The following is a 21,041-nucleotide window of genomic DNA, read 5'->3' as shown; positions in this document are numbered from 1 at the left end:
TTATTTCAAACATCCATGATCATCCAGAAAGGCTTCAAAAGCAACTTTCAAATCAATACAAAATATGACTCTCTCTGCCTCAGGCATTGCCATCTCAAAATCTCTGACTCCAAAAGAAAAGGAGGAGGAGAAGCTAAAGGGAAACAAGGACACTTAGCCACATGTTAGAGGGGCTTATATTGGGTTATACTGGAATGGAAACAGCTCGAGCAAAGGAGGACTCAAGCATTGCTGGTTGCTCAATGAAGCGGATGGAGGGCTATGCTTTCCTGTCTCTTCTTCTACAGCCTGATGGCTGGGAGAGAGACAAAGCCCAGTGAAATGGTGCCCCTGCATGGCCGGTGCTGGCCCAGCCTTCCTTCCCCGCCACTGCGCTGTCTGATGGAATGACTGCCAGTTACGAGTGCTAACGGAAGAGCTACACCCGCAGGATTCAATCAGCGTTTATGCATTTTGCTGTAATTGTATTGCTGTTTGGATGGCATTAGCAGCCTTGAGTTTTCCATTGGGAAAGAAAGGTGAGGCATAACTTGAAGGAATAAATAATACAAACCAAGCAATAAAGACATCGCAACGTATCAAATATATCAGTAAATACTCATTATGCTAAACGACGACACATTGCACCAGTGCTTATTCCCAAAAGAAAGTGGAACAAAAGATTACTGTTTCAGGAAGGAAGATGTTAGAATCTCACACAGAGACACATGCACAGGAAAAACCTCTGCCCGAGTGTCAGGAATGCCAGAGCCAATCTGCCATAGTTCAGAGACTGGCAAAGGTACAGGTGTCAGTCTAATTCAAGATGGTCTCTGGGGTGAAATCTGGATGTCAGTGCCTCAAGGAATGTCATGGACCATAGGATACATCACAGGAACATTGTAAGAGGGCTTGCACAGAGTAAGAACTTGGTCCATCAGGCCTGCATGGTCTGCTGGGTGGCAGGGTTCTTTCCTAGCCCTACCTGGAGATGCTCGAGATTCAACCCGGAACCCCCTGCATGCAAAGCCAGTGTTTTTTTGCAGAGCTGTGGCCCCTTCCTCTCCTCTACCTGGCAGGAAAACAACACAGTGTGCACCATTGCAGGAAGTTTCACACTCCTCACCTCTGACTTCATGGATGACTTCATAGTGTCTCTCACACGGATCTCACATATTGCCCACACTGCCGCAGTGCTACACAAATGAGTGGAAAGAGTCTTTTGGTACAGACTGGCTAGCTCCCAGCAGTGTGGTGTAGTGGTTAAGAGCACGGGACCGGGACTCAGAGGATCTGGGTTCTAGTCCCCGCTCAGCCATGGAGCCAACTGGGTGACTTTGGGCCAGCCACAGACTCTCAGCCCAACCTACCTCACAGGGTTATTGTGGGGATAAGATTGAGAGGAGAATGTAAGCCACCTTGAATTCCTAGGAAGGAAAATGAGCAGAATATAAATATCTAAAAGGAATACATAAATACCCAGTAGGAAGTTGTTGTTGTTTCTTTCATTTCATTTCTAAACCAAATGTCTCCAAAGTTTTCTTGTGGGTGTGCATAAAGTAGCCAGAAGTAGTTGCTAGTAGCTTGTGAGAATCTTGTAGTAATATAAATCTGCTGCCCATCCATCCATCCATCCATCATCTCTCAATTAATATCCAAAGTCAACTACCCAACCCTAATTCTCCTTGGATAGGCTGTGTGTATATATGTGTGCGTTAGTTAAAGGGATACAGGGGCACACCCTCCCTTTTGTTGAGGTGAGTCCCCAAAAATGGCTCCATCAATATAAAGCAGTGCGGTGTGGTGGTGAACATGTTGGGCTGGTACTCAGGAGGTCCAGATCCTCGTCCCGTCTCCACCATGAAGCTTGCTCGGTGATTGGGCCAGTCGCTCACTCTCAGCCTTTGTCACATCGTAGCGCTGTTGTTGTGAGGATAAAATGCAGTCGAGGAGGACCACGCAAGTTGTCCCGGGTTCCTTGCAGACGGAAATAAGGTGGGATGTTAATGCAATGGCCTAAGACTCGTAATCGTAATAAACCTAAAAATTGTACTGCTCGTAAAAATGAGACCTGTCAAACTAACCATGCGAAACAGCATCCCGGAGCTACCTGAGGAGATGAAACTGAAGATGAAGGTGAGAACCAAATGGCAAGCATTGCTCCCAGGGGTCCTTGACAAATGTGAGGTGAGCTTCCTTAGCTAAGCCCTGCCTGGATAGTTTCTTCAGAGACAAGAAAGCCTCCTTAGCATCTCACCAATGAGCTGAACAAAGGCAGGGGAAGAAAAGCTCTCACCACAACTCAGCTGAAATCAGCTGGTGCAATTCTGGCGAGAGCTGTGCTAGCGCCTCGGAGCTAACCTTGAGGCCAAAACAGCCTCAGATAATGCGCATGGGTGATGTTGAAGAGTACACGCTGGGCCTATTTGAGAAACAGGACTTATTTCCAGGCAGCAAAATCATAACAAGGGAACATGGACTTTTGTTCAAAATGCCAAAACAATCCAATAAAAATGGACACAAGTACAGCAAGTTAAAAAGTGCTGAAAGTTGATACTTGCACATTTAACTCCAAGCTTAGCATGTTGGATGTTGCCCCAAAAAGATCTGGAGAAAAGTTCTGAAGTGCTTCATTTATATGTCAAGGAGGAGTACCTTTTACTGGTTGGGGGAATTCTGAGCAGCTGTTTAAAATTTATCAAGGTTTGCTGCTTCATGCAAGCCCAGGGCAGCAACCGATGGCAAAGTCAATGCCGAACATGGTCAGTTTCACTCTGAAGAGAGAATGTTGCTAGTACCATGTTCTTCTACATTCCAGTGTTCCTGCCAGAATTCTGACATTCCAGGGAGGATAACAAGAAACTGTCAACTGAGGCGAGAGTTGAAGGTGATTTTGAAGGATGGGGCAATTACTCTCATGGATTTGTAGCCCATGGATACAGAGGCAGAGGAAAGCAGGGAGGGGATATAGTCGGATTCTTTACATGCTTGCTCAGAAGTAAGGTATTCTAAGCATACAGGAAAATGTGCATTCAAAAGGACCCCTCAATTCAGTCAATGGATAATCAATGTTTTTTGCTTTTTTCAACAATAATTTCTGTTTTGGGGGTGGGGGAGGAAATAAAATTATTTTAAATTCTGCTAGCTGAAGACCATAGTCAAGGTTACCCCATGTTGGCTCAAGCTGCACAGAGTCAGGAAACTGGAGGCTAAGCCTGATGCCTCAACCAGCACGCCCCAAGATCAGTCAAGACGTTGTTCAATGCCACAAATGGAGCTTGTTTTTTGGGAGTCAGCAAGGTTCCCCCATGTTTGTTATTGTTTATTTATTCTACTTCTGTCCCATCATGCTCAAGGTGGCTACATGGGGTTCCCAGGTGGTCTCTCCTCCAAGCTCAGGACAGCTCCAAACTTGCTTAGCTTCAACATGGTGGATGCCTTCTGAGCCTTCACATCATCTTGTGTCTAAGAAGCATCTAGCCTTGCCGCTAAAAGAGGGCTTTCTCTCACTGTTTGACTCATCCTGTCCTGAAAGTGACAAACTGGGTTGATTCACAGGAGGATTCCTTCATCAAAACAGTAAGACTGACTATCTTGAAGGTCATGACTTTCAGATGGGTTGGCATACCTATATGTGGTATGAAAAAGCTAAGTCACATAGGTCTTTTCTGAGTCATTTTATTAGAAGATCTCTAATGTCAGTGTGGGGAAAACTAAAGCCAAAAGTGTATAATAAATTACCAAGATGGCTTTCACCCATGGAAGCTTTTGCATATCCAAATGTATTGAATTTTGAAAAGATCATAAGATATGACAATATCTTGGATAAGGATGGTGGTTTGAAACTGGAGCAAGAAATACAAGAACAGGGACTTAATATTTCCTGGTGGTATAAGGTACAGATGCAATCGAGGTATGCTAAAGATTGTAAAACATGGGGGTTTTACAAAGACCTAATAGAGTTTGATCAAGTGATGCTTAAAACAGATGAGAAAATTATTAAAATACTATATGATTTTTTACTTGACAGGAAAATGGAAGGGGAACAGGTTAAGGAAACTATGATAATATGGGCACAAAACTTAGGATTTAATGTTGAATTAGAAAGCGGCAAAAATTATGGGAAAGAAACATCAAGATAACATTAGCAACTTCATACAAAGAAAATTTATATAAAATGTTCTATAGATGGTATTTGTCACCAAGTCGATTAGCTAGGATGTTTCCAAATATGTCAAATAGATGTTGGAAATGTAAACATAAAGTGGGTACTTTCTATCACATGTGGTGGACTTGTGATAATGTGAAAAAGTATTGGATTAAAATACATAGATGGATGGAGGAAATATTACAGAAACCCTGTGCTTTTAAACCTGAAGTTTTCTTGTTAGGCATTATACCGGAAGATGTCAACAGACAGGAAATGTACTTGATGTTGTACTTAATTACAGCAACGAGGATTGCATTTGCTCAATATTGGAAAAATGAGGAGCTACCCACCGATGAACTGATTGTAAGATCTTGGACTGTTCAGAAATGGATAGATTGACTTTATCATTGAAGGAGAAAGAGGATACTGACTGCTATCAAACTTGGGACTCTTTTTATAATAGGCTGGAGAAACAGGACTTGGCGTAATTTGAATTTGATTTTAGAATGTTTAAAAAATGTGTGTGTGTGTATATATACATATATATATGTATGTAGTAGGGGGTTGACCCAGTGAATCCAATGTATGTGATATTTGACGTTTTTATTAGTGTTAGTTTAAAACATTAATAATATATATTAATTTATTATTTATTTTTATAATAAATAAAATAATAAATATTATTTTAAAAATTTATTTTAAAAATAATATATAAACTGTTATATATATATATATATATATATATATATATATATATATATATATATAAAAACAGTAAGACTGACTTGTTTCATATGACAACAGAGGACAAGGACAAAGTGGAGCATTTTTGCTGGTCCCAGGCACTCCATCTTTCCCAACTGGATGTGGACCTGAAAGACCAAGGAAAAATGTGCATGCGTGGAGGATTAGTGGTAAGCAAGCACAGCATAATTACTGATCACTGATCCCGTCTATCAGCGCGGGAAGAGAAAGAGAGAGAACGAGAGAGAGAGAAGCTGCTAATAAAAGCTTAATGAAAGGAATGCTTTCTCCCCTCAAGCTTTAAAGCATTCAGGAGAGACATGCCTCAATTCAGTTGCCTCCACCATCGGAGCATTAGCAGCTGGCTCCTAGATCCAGCGCTTTTTCCCATGATGCACTCCTCTCTCTTTGCCTAGGGAAAACCACCTTGCTAACTATTGTCTTTTGAAAATTAATTTTTCTAAAAAAATCCCCTCCATGATGAGTGGCAATGGCTGATATGGAGGACAACTAGCCTTCAAGCTCAGTTTGAATAGATGAGGCTCCTTGGGTGTTTTATCATCGCTGTAATTTTTACTGCTGTATGATGTTTCCTCATTTTATTGTAATGTATTGTATTTTAATGACTTGTGAGCTGTATGGAGATTTTAGGAGGGAGACAATAATACATCTCCATCAGGCCTCATGTAGGCAGCCAAACTTGTTAGACAAGAACCCAGATGAACATCAGGCACAACAAAACTGACAGATGTGCCTGGAGCCTCAAAAACCAGAACTCCAGCATAATGCGGGGGATCCATTTTCACGTGGGGGCCGCAGGAATCAAGCAGCTCCACTCCTGAAAAATGAGGCAATCCAGCTTCTGCTGTTTCAGTGTTATGGACTGACCTTCTCTTCTTTCAAGCATTATGGCCTGTGTGCTCTACAGGGAGCCCGGTTTAGACATGCAATTCTTCCCCCTTGAATCAGAAGTGAAGATTATGTGCACTAGAAGATGGACTGACTGCTCCTATCAAGTTCCATGGGGAGTGTTTGGCTTCTTTAGATGTGGAGGGCAGACAGAAGAAAGAGAAGCTCTCCCTTTTCTTCCACACAGAATCCTATTACCATCCTCGTGTATGAACTAAGGCTACAATCTCATACATCAGTGGTTGGTAGGTTTGTGACAGTCCTTTTGGATTCAGCTGTCTACTCTTCTCTGGACTTCTCAGGCTTGGCCCTGGCTTAGGAAGGGAGCCAGGCTAAAAGGACCATGGGAAAGGAGTGTAGCCTTCTGAAGAACCCGGATGGGCTAGTCTGGGGATGACTGGACATGGCCTTTGGGGCCAGGGATCCCCATTTCCATCACACATGCTTATATGGAAGTAAGTCCCATTCATTTTCTAATAGGTTTGGGGCATGGGAGCTGCAGCAAAAATCAGTCTACTTCTAGCTGGGATGATCTAATTTCAAAAAAATTAAATTAAGGATCGTATTTAAACCAAGAAATTTTTATCAGAACTATAATTTCTTCACCCCAAGCATTCCAGAAAGCAAATCCTGAATCTTCTGGAAATGTCTCCAAATCTGACAATTCTTTCTGATATTTGCTTTCTCCCACATGTGCCTTGAGGGATCTTGAGAATGACTTAATGGGTCTGTTCTCACCAAAACCTAAGCCACCATTGCTTATTTTCTCCATGGGCTTAGTAAAGCATGCCAGCCATCATTCAGAATATGCAAATGACAGTGACAAGCTCATAGATGGACAAGTCATGTGAACTCACCATTGTGGGTTGCTTGAGATGGTAGGCAGTCCTCAAATAACCTTCAACTCTGGGTTCTCATGACATGGAAAACCATGGGAAGTAGGGGAACCTGCAGGCACCATGGAGAAGGGGCACCAGCAGGCACTAGCATGGCATGACAGCTCCATAGCTAGATTTTATTTATTTATGCATTTATTTATTTAAAACTTCTATGCCCCATCTGCTACTGAGGTCTTATAATTTAAGAGTACGCTCTACAGGGCACACCTGTTTGGCAAAACAGGTGAGTATGGAGCATCTTTTAATCTTTGATCTGTCTAAAAAATGGGTTATCCATGAAGATCTATCTAATGATAATGACAATGACACAAAAGAGAATGACAGACACAAAAGAGAACTGAGATGCAGAATTAAGGATTTCCAAGTTCAAGGCAGAAGACATTATGGCTTGAATATGTGGAAATCAGAGGGTTTCCAAAGAAGGTCTTAGAACAGAAAGTCATTGCTACTGCTTTTTGAAGATCTTCCTTCCTTTCTCCCTGCCTCTCTTCTGGTATGAGAAGGGTAAACATATATGGAAATATAAAATAACTATTTTTGGTCTTCAGAACAGGCAGACACAGTATAATAAAATGGGGGTGAGAGCCTAAGGGAAGAACAAAATCTGGTCCTAAGAAGACCGCATGACAGAGGCAAGGTAGAGGGAGTCAGGGAAAAGTAGACTGGTAGGAAAGGCTGAATCTCTCTCTTCCCCTTTTTCCTGCACTCACTGGGGGAGTTAGGTAAGTTCTCATACAAAAAACAAAGAGCAGGGAGTGAACCAGAATGTACCTGCCTCCTACACAGCTATAAAAGATGAAGAGCCAGTCAGAAAAAACATGGCAACCCTAGTTTAATACTAACATGGTTGAATGCACAACATTTCAGGCTTCTCCGCGCTGACTACAGAAATCCCTGGACCTGGGTTGATGAATAGAGCAGCTTCTGCCTCTCTTCCATTAAAAAAAAATCTCAAGTTCTTTCTGTACTTTCTGAGACACGGTGCACTTCAGTACATACCTATCAAAACAGAAATGAAATGAAATTCTCACCCATCCCTAGTTAGGAGAGAGATCTAGCTTGCTTTGTTTTTCAGTTGCATGCAGGTTATACCTTTTCTTCCTATAGTTTACCAGGAAGGGACTGGAGCTGGATGCAAGATCCACCACACTAGTTTTGTGCTAGGGTTGCCAGCCAGTGTTGCAACTATCAGTCAAATAAAAATAGTGTTTTGACAGATATCCAGTATTGGGGACTGAGGAACCACCAAACCCATTGTTTTGACTCTGAACCTCCAGATTCCTCCCTAGGACCACCCCAGACTTTCTCAGGGCTGATCTGGACTGTCTGGGTGGAGTTTTGCTGCCCTGACTTCACCTCTTGGTTCCTCCAGAAGAGATCAGATGAAAGGTTGGCCTGTGGATCCACTGTGAATTTCTTAGCTGCTCCCCAAGTGGAAGACAACTTGGTCCGAACAAGGCATACACGTCATGGAATGAACAGAGAAAAAGGGAAGTCAGTGCCCTATGCTTCAGCACTACAGAATGCTACTACTTCAGCACTCAGCAGAATTAGAGCACATTAAGAATTCATTAATAACATGCCTTGGTGAAGTCAAGAAGCTAGATGCATTGGAGAAATATAATTAGCTCTAAAAGCATAATAGCGTAAAAGTCATCAGTAAACTCCCCGACCCTCAGTGTACAAACAAATGTGTTGTTTTCTTAAAGAGCTATTTAAAAGGCTATTGGATCTACAAATGATACCATTAGTTGGGGTATCTACAAGATGCCAGACCCAACTGCAACTGCAAGAACAGCAAGAAAAAAGGTATTTATTGTTGCTTGGTTGCTTAAAAGAAAGATGGGCATGCATACAAAGAACTACATTAAAAGAGCACTGTGGGGGGAGGGGGAACAGAGAAGCCATGATTTGTGTGCAAATTTAATTAAAAGTGACAGCCACCGCAGGTGCCCAGCCCTGGTTCCAGCTGTGAAAAATGTGCCTGTGATCTCCAGTATACGTCTCTTTCATTGGCTTTAAGTCTGGGAGTTTCCATATTGCAACACAGTTGCTGGTTTGTCCATCAAAATTGCAGCATTTGCACCAAGATCTAGTTCCCACTTAGTCATGAAACTCATCACGTGACTTTGGGTCAGTCATAAGCTCTCAGCCTAACTGGGATAAAACTGAGAGAGAGAACAGATTGTAAGCCTCCTTGGGTTCCTTGCAAGAGGAAGGAAGTTGGAGCGTACATGCAATGTGATAACAATAAGAGCCATGTTACCCCGGGGGGGGGGCTTTCAGCACCACAGACAGCTCCCAAAATGCTCAGCCCAAACCCAAAGTACCCCATGGAGATCTGGAGTCACCAGCCTCCACCACAGAGCCCCCTTGCTCTCCTCCAGGGCTCCTGGCTTGGCCTTTGACAGGGACAGAGAGCCACAAGATGGAGATGCTCAACTTGCTAGCACTGAGTGGGGTGGGACAATAAAGTTGGTGAGTGTGATCCTTGCACATCGACATCATCAAACCAACAGAGGGCCTAAGGTCAGCTCTGCACTCCAGTACTATGCAAACATAGAAACGTAGAAACAGAGCAAGTCAGAAGGAGCCTCCCAGGCCATCTAGCTCCAACTGGCTCCACTCATGACATGCCCACCATGTGCATGTCTAGCCTATCTTTGAACACCCTCACTGATGGGGCCTCAACTACCTCCCGGAGAAGCCCACTCCACACCCTCGGGGTCCTAACTGTCAGGAAGTGCTTCCTGGAATCTAAATTGAACCTGAGGTCCCTGACCTTTGCTCTGTTGGAGCGTGTCCTGCCTTCCTCTGCAGGGGAGAACAGGTCTCCCCCGCAGAACATCTGAAAGGGAAGGTTGTCAAGCCCTTTACATACTAATGATATTGTTCAATTAGACTATCCAAATCCTTAAAATAAACAACCTCAATTGAAGCTAGTAGACGACTTTTTGGTACTAAAATTTGAAATTATCCATGGAATATGATTCTTAATTTTGCACTGTGTAAATATTTAGAAGAAATAAGAAATAAAACATTGTACTGTTATTTTCTAATACCAGTCATCCTTCTCTCATTTCTTATGGGCTCTGTTGACTTTTTCTTTGGTCCTCTTGCTCATTCGGGAACTCTTCTGGAGTTGTCTTAGCACTCGATCGCCATCAGGCAACCTCTTAGTATGTTCAATTGCTTGGTAGAAATAGGACAATCCCATCATCCACGATTCCACATGTACATGAACACTTTGCCAGAGCTGAATAGAGTCAGAGTGAAACGCATGTTTGCCTCACGCCCATCCTAGCCATGCAGGGCAGACATTTTAAAAATATGTTTTGAAAATCCTTTTAATATAAACCCACTCCCTTAATTCTTCACACACTGCTCGCTCGATCAAGGTCACATGCCCACTGAAATTAAACTCCTTTAAGGTCAAGGGGAGCATCCGCAGTGTTTCCTTCCAACAGAGTGCCATGCTATAGATCCTTCTGGTACCAGTTTTTCTGCAGACGTTCCCCAGAGGACTTTCCAGAACTGCTGGGCCAGGAATTGCAAACCCTTAAGGAACCATATATATTGATGGAAGCATAAAACCATTGCTACCAGAGTTTTTCCTGAAATCTAGCTCCACTGGGGGAATTTTTAAAATCATTTGCATTTTTAATTTTAATGGACTCCAGTGGATAATACTTTTCTTTTGTTGAAGTCTCTATGCCCTACCCATGAAAAGGCAGTGGAGATTCCATGGGGAAAGGCAGTGGGGAATGTGTTAGACCTTCGCCTGCTGCACATACTGGTTCCCATATGAATTAATAAAAATCTAACCTTCAGCTACACAATGCATGCTCACCGTAACATGGTGCTCTTTTCTAATATCCCTTCTGTTCTTGCAGGTTGGTGTGGGATGGTGGGGGAGGAAATCCATTTTAAGAGAAAATGGGCTCCTTCCCGTAAAGTTTCTAATGAATCACGAGATTAAGCTGCATCCCACAATATCTCTGCAAAGTAAATGTTTAGTAGAAGCTGTTGAAATGATGCATTAACAACTTAATAATTTGTGAAGAATTAAGCAAGCAAACAAACCTCCTGAGAAAGCCGTTTGCTCCAAAGGCAAAGCTGTCACCAACCTATTTTCAGATACTGTTGTCTGCAACTCCTTGTGCTTTAGATTTCTCCCACTTATTGGTTAAAAAGAAATCTGATTGCTGCAATTATGAAGGACTAACCTTTATACTATACTAAAGCCCAATGACCCAAGACTTAATAGGAAGTAAAGAGATATACATAGAACTGAAGATTTCCAAGGGCCATTCACACAGTCATTGCAGCCTGCTTTTAATGTCCCTTCGCTGCTATTTTACTACACCTACCCCCCCTGTGGAACTTTGTTTGCCAACGCTGATGGGCAGAACAGCCAATTAAATTGCTTTTAAAGGTAGTGCTACGGCACACATTAGTCCCAGTAATACTTTCATTATCTACCATACCTTAAGGGTGGAGTGCTCAAGTCCAACTTACTTGTAATCCCCAGTATCTAGGCTAGAAGTAGACAGAGTTTCTACAGTTTCACTCTGTGGGTCTTAGTGCTGAATCATGTACTCTGCAATACTAGGCATGTTTAAACAGAGAGAGTCCTACAACAGCCAGTTTTCTCCAGTCAGCTTGGCTTATTGTGGATTGCTCGGTGTTGCATAGGATTGTGACCTTAAATGAGTACTAAAACCCACATTTTCTCTGAAATTGCATTCAGCTTGGTGCCTACGCTACCCAGAGACTTTAATTGTAATTTGTTCTCCTCAAAGGAGCACGGGGAACTAGGGTGGTCCTTGAACATCATCTAAAAAGAGGAAATTGCCTCACCTAGAAAGGGGACAAAAATGCCACTATTTGCATAATGTTTGCATATTTTGCTAATTTCCAAATATCTGTAGATGCATGCAAATTTAGACATGCATGCTAATTTCTGTAGACATCTGCAGATTTAAAAATAATGATGTTAATCTGAATAGAAATGCAAGACATCTCACCTTCATGGGGAGGCCTCACCAGGTGTCTTGTGCACCTGCATGGTGCTGTCCAGGTAACTGTTGACGGGCAGCGGCAGCAGCGCTCTCTCTTTCTTATGAACCTCCTGCCAGAGCTGGTATGGACAGTTCTTCAACTAGAGGACTGTCCTCTGCAGAGTAGGACACCTGTCTGCTATGTGGGGACTTGTAGTTCTTTGAAGGAAATTAAGGATTTCTAACACAATGCTCAGTACAACACGCCCAGAGTTTAGAACAAACCTGTGAGTGTGTATATAAACCCTGTAGTGAGGTGACATCCTGCACCCTTTCCACACTGACTCCAGTCCTCAGAACTGCAGATAAGGATGGAAAGAAGGGCGAGTACGAGGGTGGATGCCATTACAGACCATCACCCGGGGGAGGGGGGAGAGGAACCCACTCAACTGGGAAACACATTGCTGTTCTTATGTGCCTTCCGGTCATCCCTGACTTCTGTGACCCCATAAATGGAAGCCCTCCAAAATGCCCTGTCCATGATACCCCTGCTCAGCTGTTCTAAATTCAAGGGTGTGTCTTCCTTTCTGGAGTCAAGCCATCTCAGATAGCTGTGGTCCTCCTTTTCTTCTTCTGCCTTCAACTTTCCCTAGCCTCTTTGTCTTCTCCAGGAAGTTTTGCCTTCTCATGATGTGTCCAGAGCACAACAGCTTCAGTTTTGTCATTTTTGCTTCTAAAGAAAGCTTTGGGTTGATTTGATCCAGCAGCCACCTGTTCATCTTTTTGTCAGTCCGGGTCAGAACAAACACAACTTGAAAACACCAGGAGGGAACTGTGGAAAGAGAACATACTGTGCCTTTTCCCAGCTATTGCAGTGATGGATCGTCACTGAGGACGGCCAAGTGGAGCCACGGGGCTGAAGGGGCCTTACTTCCAGTGGAGGCTGATGTGATATAAGGAAGCAAGCAGTTGTGAATTAAGAACAGCAGCAGCAGGAGAAGAAACGCATCACCATCCTCAGACAATACATCCATAAAGCCCAGGAGGTAATGAGCGGAAGCCACCATACATGAGCCAGAGGGATGTCTCCAATGTCACAAGGGGTGGGATTTGGCTCGGCAGAGAAGATAAATATGCAGGCCTTGGTAAGATTGGATTCTGCTCTTGGCACCACCACTCCTGCATGGGTGTGAAATTCCATATCACATCTAAGAATAATAATAATACTGATCTTGGCCACAAGTGTGCTTGTGTATGTTGGCAAGCTCGGGCAAGAGAACTGGGTGTTCCAGAAGACTGAGAGACACACTGTGTTCTCGCAGGCACAGAAGTGGCAGAAATAAAATGAGGCAATTTATTCTTCTTCTGCAGTTTGCAATTTGCTTTTACAAACATCTCTTGAGGTAATTTCTCCCTGAGTTCAGATATTCACACTTCTGGATCCTCATCCAAACGGCCAATCTGTGAGCACAAACCACGCTGAATAGTTCATTCAGATCTATATCAGCTGCATAAGAGCACACTTCTCTTGATACCTTGTAAATATCCCCTGAAAAGTTTGCCCAGACAGTCTGAACAGCAGGTGATCTCTGATACACACTGTTCATCTACAGCAGGAATCTTCTCCCTTTATGCGTTATCTCAGGAGAGGGAAATGAATAATCCCTTTGGAAAACTCTTCTCCCTAATAAAATGTTATCTCAAAAACTATTGTCAAATAATGCAGACAGAGCAATAATGCATAAATGAAGCTGTCACCTTGGGTGGATCGGATGCGATTTAGCTTTGCAAAAACAGAATACTCAGTGTTGAGCGATGGGGTGGGGCGGAGGGAAATAAATTTATATTTCATCACAGCAATTTCACAAGCAAGATGTTATCAAGTCAATTCAGCAGAAAGGGTGAATAGGTAGATAATGGTGGATTAGGAAGGTTTATCCATATACTTTCTGATCAAATCAAGTACTTCAGAAAAGAGAGAAGCAGCAGCACTTACTGCAGCTTAGGTCAAGAGAGCCCGCTTGGCAGCCCTTGCCCAAAGTGATTTTGTGTCTCTGTGGCACCCTGTCCAATTTTCATAAAATTGTAGCTCATCCTCCTCGCAGCATGACATGCTTTTGATATACATTTATGGTATTTGGGGACTTCTGGATATTCTGGAGAGGCAAAAGTGCTCTAGTCTGCACATAGCTAGCAAGTAGCTCCCTCTAGCTCGTAATGGATTGCAAAGATGCAGAGCTGCCATTTGCCAAAAGAGAGGAAATGCATCCACAAAAAGAGGACAGCATTTTGCAAGTGTGAATAGCCCTGCATTGTTTATGCTAACTGATCTGCACATTTAGAAAGTGCAACTTAAACTTAACAAGAAGTTTTAACTTAATTTCTCAAGTTAAAGAACTTAAGAACAACTTCGTTGTTGTTCTGCAACTTCATTGTAACTTGAAAAGAAATACAGTCTGAGGGCTCGTGCCATTCACTCTGTTCTCCAGCTCCCAGGGAGGAAAGCAGAATTGTTCGTAGGGTGTGTTTGCTTGTTTGTTTGTTTACATGTATTTATAGGCCGCCTATAATTGCCAAGGCCTTCCTAGGGTTCTTTATCTTTAAGGACAGATTGGACAAGAGAGCCCTCCCAATGCAGAATTATCCTCTCTAAAAGAAGGCACATGGCCAGGCTACCAACTTCCCCTGATAGTCAGGAAATGTCTCTGCTTATTTCTGAGCCAACCCAAATGGGTGAGTCTCCAATTCATCCTCCACAGGGATAAGAGACCTGCCTCCGGTGAGCTGCGTGTAGCCCCCATCTTGTTTTGGGACCCCTGCCGCCTCTCAGTCGCCAACACCTTCTTCCCAAATGGCCACCGAGCTTTGGTTGGTGCATGATGGCAGCCAGGAAAAAAGGCATGCTTTCTCCTTACAAAGAGGAGATGCAGGGAGCACCTGCCTTGTCTGAATGGCACATCATGCTTCCTGGGGCTTCTGGGGGAGCAATGTTGCATTAACATGTGGCACGCACTGCTATTGCTTCTCTCGCTCTCTCAGTAGACAGGCAAAGGGTCGGCAAGCAAACAGACAGTTGCTGCTGCTGCTTTTCCACTATTGCCTGCGTTGGAACAGGAGGCAGCCAGCCAAATGGACTGCAAGGGTGAAACAGGAACAGCTCCAGGGTGGTCTCATTGCTGGGATCCTCTTGGGCTGTGGGCCTTGGCAGGTGGGTCTAGGCACATCTACCCTGGCTGCAGACCCCGCCTTACAGTGTTGCTAGTCCCATCATTCAGCAAATTGCACACGGAACGATGGAGGCCTATTGCACAGAATGGCCAATCCAGAATATCCCAGTTCGATCTTGGAAAGATCGTCAGTGCAGGGGTGAGGTACCTCTGGCCCAAGGGTCAAAATTGGACTGCAGAGGTTGTCCTGCCCTGCTGCAGAGCATCAGGCATCCTCTGTGGGTCTCCCCAGAGAATTTTTACAAAGCCCAGCCCTGAGTGCATCTTCCGTCCTGCACATTGTCTGGGAAGGAAATGGTGGTTGTGGATCAGCCATGCCACCATCCCCTGAGTTTAATGGCCTGTGACATAGTTTACCAACAGAGTGCTAGAAGGAGAGTCACCAGTCCCCCACACAAATCTCATTGTCTACTCCTGTTTTAATGCCTCGCAGGTCAGGAGATCTGAAAATTTGCCTTTTCCAGATGAGGAGCCTGCGCGCGACTTACACATGTTATCTGAGACTCTGTTATGGGTCCTGCCATCCAGAGAGGTAATTCTGGGTTCATTAGAGGCAGGGCCTTCTGTGTAACAACACCACATTTGTAGATCTTGATTCCTAGGCAGGTTAGGTTAACTCCTAAGCCAAAGCTGTTCTGCCTAGGTTTTAATGAATAATATCACCCTCTGAGTTCATATTGCTTTCCAATACATTGCATTTGTATTCCACATTTTTCCTCTTGTGAGGAACCCAAGGCAGCTTGTGCAGCTCTGTTTTATCCTCACAACAACAACCCTGTGAGGCAAGTTGGGCTGAAAGGGAGTGGCTGGCTCAAATTCACCCAGTATGCTTCATGGCTGAAAGGGGGTCTCCCAGGTCCCCAGTGCAACACTACAACCTCCATGCCACACTGGTTCTCATACTGCTTAGTGTCTAAATAAGTAGGCAGCAAGGTGGATTTAATTATTTTTATCCCAAATGTTGCTCAGCTGAGGGAACAGGCAGAGTTATTCAGGATGGATGCAAGCAGCAGACTTCATAAAGTGAATGCCTTTAATGTTGCACTGCAATTCTCAGAACCATTTAGATGCACATCTGAATGGGGTCATGAAATGATGTCCCAGATAAACCCTTTCATTCCATACTAAATTGGGCACATGGAGAGAATAATTTCCCTATTACTGTTTGCCAAGTCATTTGACTTGATGAAGGAATTTCACTTAACACAACATTAGTCCTTTCCTTAATAAACTGATTACTCTTAGTGTTAGGGAAAGAAGATCATTTCCACTTTATTTTATAGCTTGATTCCACTCCACTTTTACATTTGGGATTCCAGAATCTCCAATAAACAAGTCTCCAAGTCTCTTGTACCTATACATCCCATCCTGATTCAATAAAATGACATCTTCAGGATACAGGGCCATGCAAAGTACCACAAAATACTGATATATAGTACAGTGCAGTCATATTTTCCTGTGTAATTCTAAAATAGAAAAGTTATTCCAGATGTTGCTGCTTCATGTTCTAGAGCTCAACATTCTGCATAAAAGAGAATTTAAAATGCACCAATGCGATGTCTTTGCTAAGAGACAGAACTACAAATCCTTGTATTCTTGCCTTGAATCTCACCTATACTGTGAACCCACCAGGTAGCCTTAAATGAGCCATTCTCAGCCTCTGCAAATTGAGATAACAGCACTGGCCTGTGTTACAAGGGGCTACGTGGAATGTTTTGGAGGCTCTAAAGACTTCAAGAAAATAGCACGTTGTTAGTGCTGTCTGTTGTACTGAGATAGAAATGTTAACATCCTGGAAACTTTAGCATCCTGGAAGATGCCAATGTGCACTTCCAGCCAACAGTATGAATGGAGTGGATGAGAAAAGGGAGAAGGGCAAACATGAATATGAAATTCTATCAGGGCTTTACTCATGCTGAATAGACAAGTGAATGCTTCATGGACATCCAGAGTTAACAGGGAGAGCAATATGTCAATTCCTCTCCCCAAGCTGAGCACAAAAGACTCTTGCCATGGATTTTATTTACTCATTCTCTCCCATGGTAGAAAGCTTGCGGGGCCATGGTGGGAAATTTAATGAAAACAAACTGAATGGATTGGAATTTAAATTATTGTCATAGACCAAAAGTGCTGTTTTAGAATTGTGAAATCTCTATCAGTGTGTTACAATCCCTAGGGATTTGATGGATGACTTTAGCAGGATCTCAGGATCCGAAGAGCAGAAGCCTGATGTGGTCACACTTACAGTAGACCCGTCAAAATCATTGAGATTTCAGTTAGTTCTAAGTCATGTGAGTCCATTGATTTCTGTTGACCTGCTGTAAGTATGCCTGGATCCAACCCCAAATTCAAAAGATCTTTTAGGGATTACTTCACAAAATGGAGCTGAAGAAGGCAACCAAGAAATCTATTCTCTAGTATAGAGTTGTGCTGATTAGATCTTAATAACAGAAAGGCCTAACGACACGACATCAAGATATTGTAACACCTATAGAGCAGCAGGATAAGTAAGGTGGATGGCTTAGCATGGGCACAATATCCCAAGACCTTAGACATAAGCAAACAAACAACCCTTTGATTAAACAAGTCCAGATCAGAACAGATGCATGTGGCAACCTCAATTACAGGCATGGGAATGTGCATGCACCTGGCTCCTAAACAATGGTGATGGCTTATGGGTCAGCAAGCACTCAAGGAGGGCTTGAAACATGAGGATTTTTGGAGCTTTGTATGCACTTGTATGTAGTGTGAACATCACTCATGCGGAACAGAGACGTGTGCCATTCCAATGTGTTTTGGTCAATTGAGGTGTTGCAACATTAGTATTGCAAATCAATTAAGGGCAGGGAAATGATTTAAATCTCCTGTGGAAACATACCCCATGTGTGTTGCCATCCTCGGGCCAGCTTGGCATAGCAAGTTCCATAGCAAGTTTCTACACATGGGCAACCTCAGCTGGGAAGAACCATGCCACTTCAGCCCGTGCTGGCAGCACTCCAAATCATGCTGGGTTCCTGGGAATGGGAGGTTCCATCCTCCCTCATTTCAGGATGCTTTTCACACTAGTTACACATGGACATTGAGAGTTCTGGAAAGAAAGTCATGTGCACCACCCTCACTGGGAGAATATCTGAGAACATCTGACCCAGGACTTCCCTGCATCGTTGGTTTATTTCTTTAGAACTACATTTGTATCCAGTCTTTCCTTCATCTTGCAGGGAGTGGAAGGCAGCTTAGCAGTTATGTGCTCCTCCAGTTTACCCTCACCAGAACCCTGTGAGATGGGTTAGACAAAGGGTTCGTGACAGGCCTAAAGTCTCTTAGTGAGTTTTCTGGCTGATAGGGGACTTGAGCCTGATTCTCCCAAGTCCCAGTGTAGCCATCGAACAACATTACCAATTGCACAACACTGACTTTCTTAATGGGAACGGCGGAGTGGGGGGGGGGATTCTAGAGATTATGTGAGTTCCTGCTGAAAGACCACCAGTTCCAGACCATCCATCCTCTTCCTTGCAGCTGCACCAAAGGAGGAGAGGGAAGCATGTGGATGTGGTGAGCAGAACTTCAAGAGCTTTAACAGAACTCCCTACATCCCCTCCCCAAGCTTAGCTGGTGTCATTTACCGCTACGATTTTACTGCTACAAAATAAACAGAAATAGTGACGGTTCTCAGGCAAGCAGCAAAAACAAAGCCTTTGTGCACAGAGAACATCAGTTCCTACTTTCAGGCAGCCCTTAACATTTCTTGAATTATCCACTGCAATTGTTCACCTGGGAAACCAATAAAAAGGATGTAATGCCATTTTAATTGCCTTTTAATGCTATTTATCCCTTTGGTGAGCATGGTACAAGCATCACATCACCCGAGAGCTCACTTTGCCAGAAGCACGTGCTGGTTCATGGATCAATGTCAGAAGGATAACAAGTGGTGCTCCAGTCCAGGGCCATTTGCTGACATCATTAACGATGTGGGATGGAAAGACTGAGCACATGCCCATCAGAGTGTGTAGATGGCACCACAGATGAAAAAATTGCCTGCATTTCCCAGAATAAGGTTTGAGTCAATAAGACAGAGCACCAAATATTTTAACGAACTGATTGATTGATTTATTGATTGATGGCTGGATTGATTTCTATATTGCTCAACAGCAGAAATTCAATAATCAATCAATAAAAATGTACATAGGCGAATCTGAGTATTAGGTGGATTTACAGGAACAATCTCACTGTGAATCAGCAATGAGAATTTGTTTCAGGAAGGGTCCATGCTATTTTAGGAATGGGGAGAAATTTACTTTGTTCACATGTTAGACTGAACTTAATTGCTCACTTTTGAACCACTTTGTCAACTGAAATGCAATTTTGCTTCAAAATGTGCACCTTTCCGAATTTTGCAATGGAGCTCCCCTATCTAAAAATTCACACAGAAATGCATATTTGGGGAAAATAACTGTAACACATGCAATACATTTGGTAAATTGGTTGAAAATGCTTGCAAACTTTTTAAAAATTCTCAAAGTACAGGATGAACACATTCTCAAAGTACAGTGAACTGAAGATTTGATAAATACTGTTTGAGATGAAACAATCTTAAGATTGGAAAAATCACAAACTGAGAGAATCATAAACTAATGGGTCCATGCCTGCATAACTATTTTGTGTGTGACATTTGCAAATTCCTGTACAGCACATACAAAGCAATTATACAAGTGAACAATATTTGCCCCTGTATTTCCATGGATATTTTTGCAGTCTCATATATTGTAATTGCATGTTTGAGCCACTTAGCCACGAAAACTGATATTCCTTGGATGAACATTACTTCTTGCAGTAGGACTCCATGTAGAATCCATTAGAGGAGAACTGTTTGACAGGGAATCTCATGGAGATGGTACAACCATTGTACAACAAACCACACACAAAAGGATAGTGTTTTTCATCTGTTGTAGCCCAGACAAAGAGTTTTGTGGTACTTCAAAGCTATGACATAAGCTTCTGTGGATAGTATCCACTTCAACAGGTGTGTGAAGTCTTATCCTAAGTCAGAAGAAATTACATGGTTCAACAGCCACTATCTACCAGCGGTCGCCCCTGGTTTCGGTGACTGATAATCAATGGTTCTATTTTGCCCTTTGGAAAATATGGAAGATTTCTTAACAGTGTTCTTAATGAGCTCCTGAAGTTGCCGTCCTGCAGGTTTCTGCCACACCCAGTGGGAGTCTACAAGTTAAATTGGGTGCATTTGGACTTGGATCTGCTCCCATTCCTGAATGTTGTTTTTCCGATAACACCTTCTTCAAGTTGCTTTCCCCACAAGTGAACTAATTCACAGCCATGCAAGCAAAATTTACAAAAGTTTCTAGCTCACAGAAAAGTTGTGTTACCTTCTCATACATACAAGTGCACATCCCTTTAACATCCTAATGTCAAGGAGCAGGGTGGAGATGGGGAAAAGTCAACTCACTGTCATTTTTTTAAAAACACGCCTTTGGTTGTCACCTGGATCACTATGTAAGGATGGGAAAGTTGGACAGCAAAGAAAGCTGACAGGTGGAAAATGCATGCCTTCGAAAGCTGGTGCTGGAGGAGAGTTTTGCTGACAGAAAAGACAAGCAACTGGATCCCATATCAAATCAAATCAGTACTCTCCTGGGAACAAAAATAGTATAACTGAGATTGCCACGGATCAGGCACACCATGAGAAGGTAAGACTCACTGGAGAGGATGATGATGCTGGGACTGCTGAAGGCAGAAGAGGAAGACAATGAGATGGATTGGTGGTATGAAAGAAGACACAACCTTGAATTTACAAGAAGCAAGCAAGGCTGTTCAGGACAGGGGATTTGGGGGGGCGGTCTTTCATTCATAGGGTCACCATAAGTTGGAGCATGTGGCAACAGCAATCAACTGGAGGCAAACCATTCACCACAGACAAGCCAATGGATATTTATTTACAAGTTAGATTTTGGTTGGTTGGTTGGTTGGTTGGTTGCCTTTACAAAGACACTCTGCTTCAGACGTCAAGGCAGAACAAACTAGGAAAGTTGGTGTATACAGGCTACACTTTTTGGAGGCGCTAGCTCTGATGGGTTGAATTCCATGACATCTCTTCTCTAGTAGAACAGACATAATT

This window comes from Varanus komodoensis, unplaced genomic scaffold (assembly GCF_004798865.1).
Source record: "Varanus komodoensis strain SLA01 unplaced genomic scaffold, ASM479886v1 scaffold11, whole genome shotgun sequence".
NCBI classification, from domain to species: domain Eukaryota; kingdom Metazoa; phylum Chordata; class Lepidosauria; order Squamata; family Varanidae; genus Varanus; species Varanus komodoensis.
The sequence above is the reverse complement of the archived record's forward strand: the minus strand, read 5'-3'. Positions refer to the sequence as shown.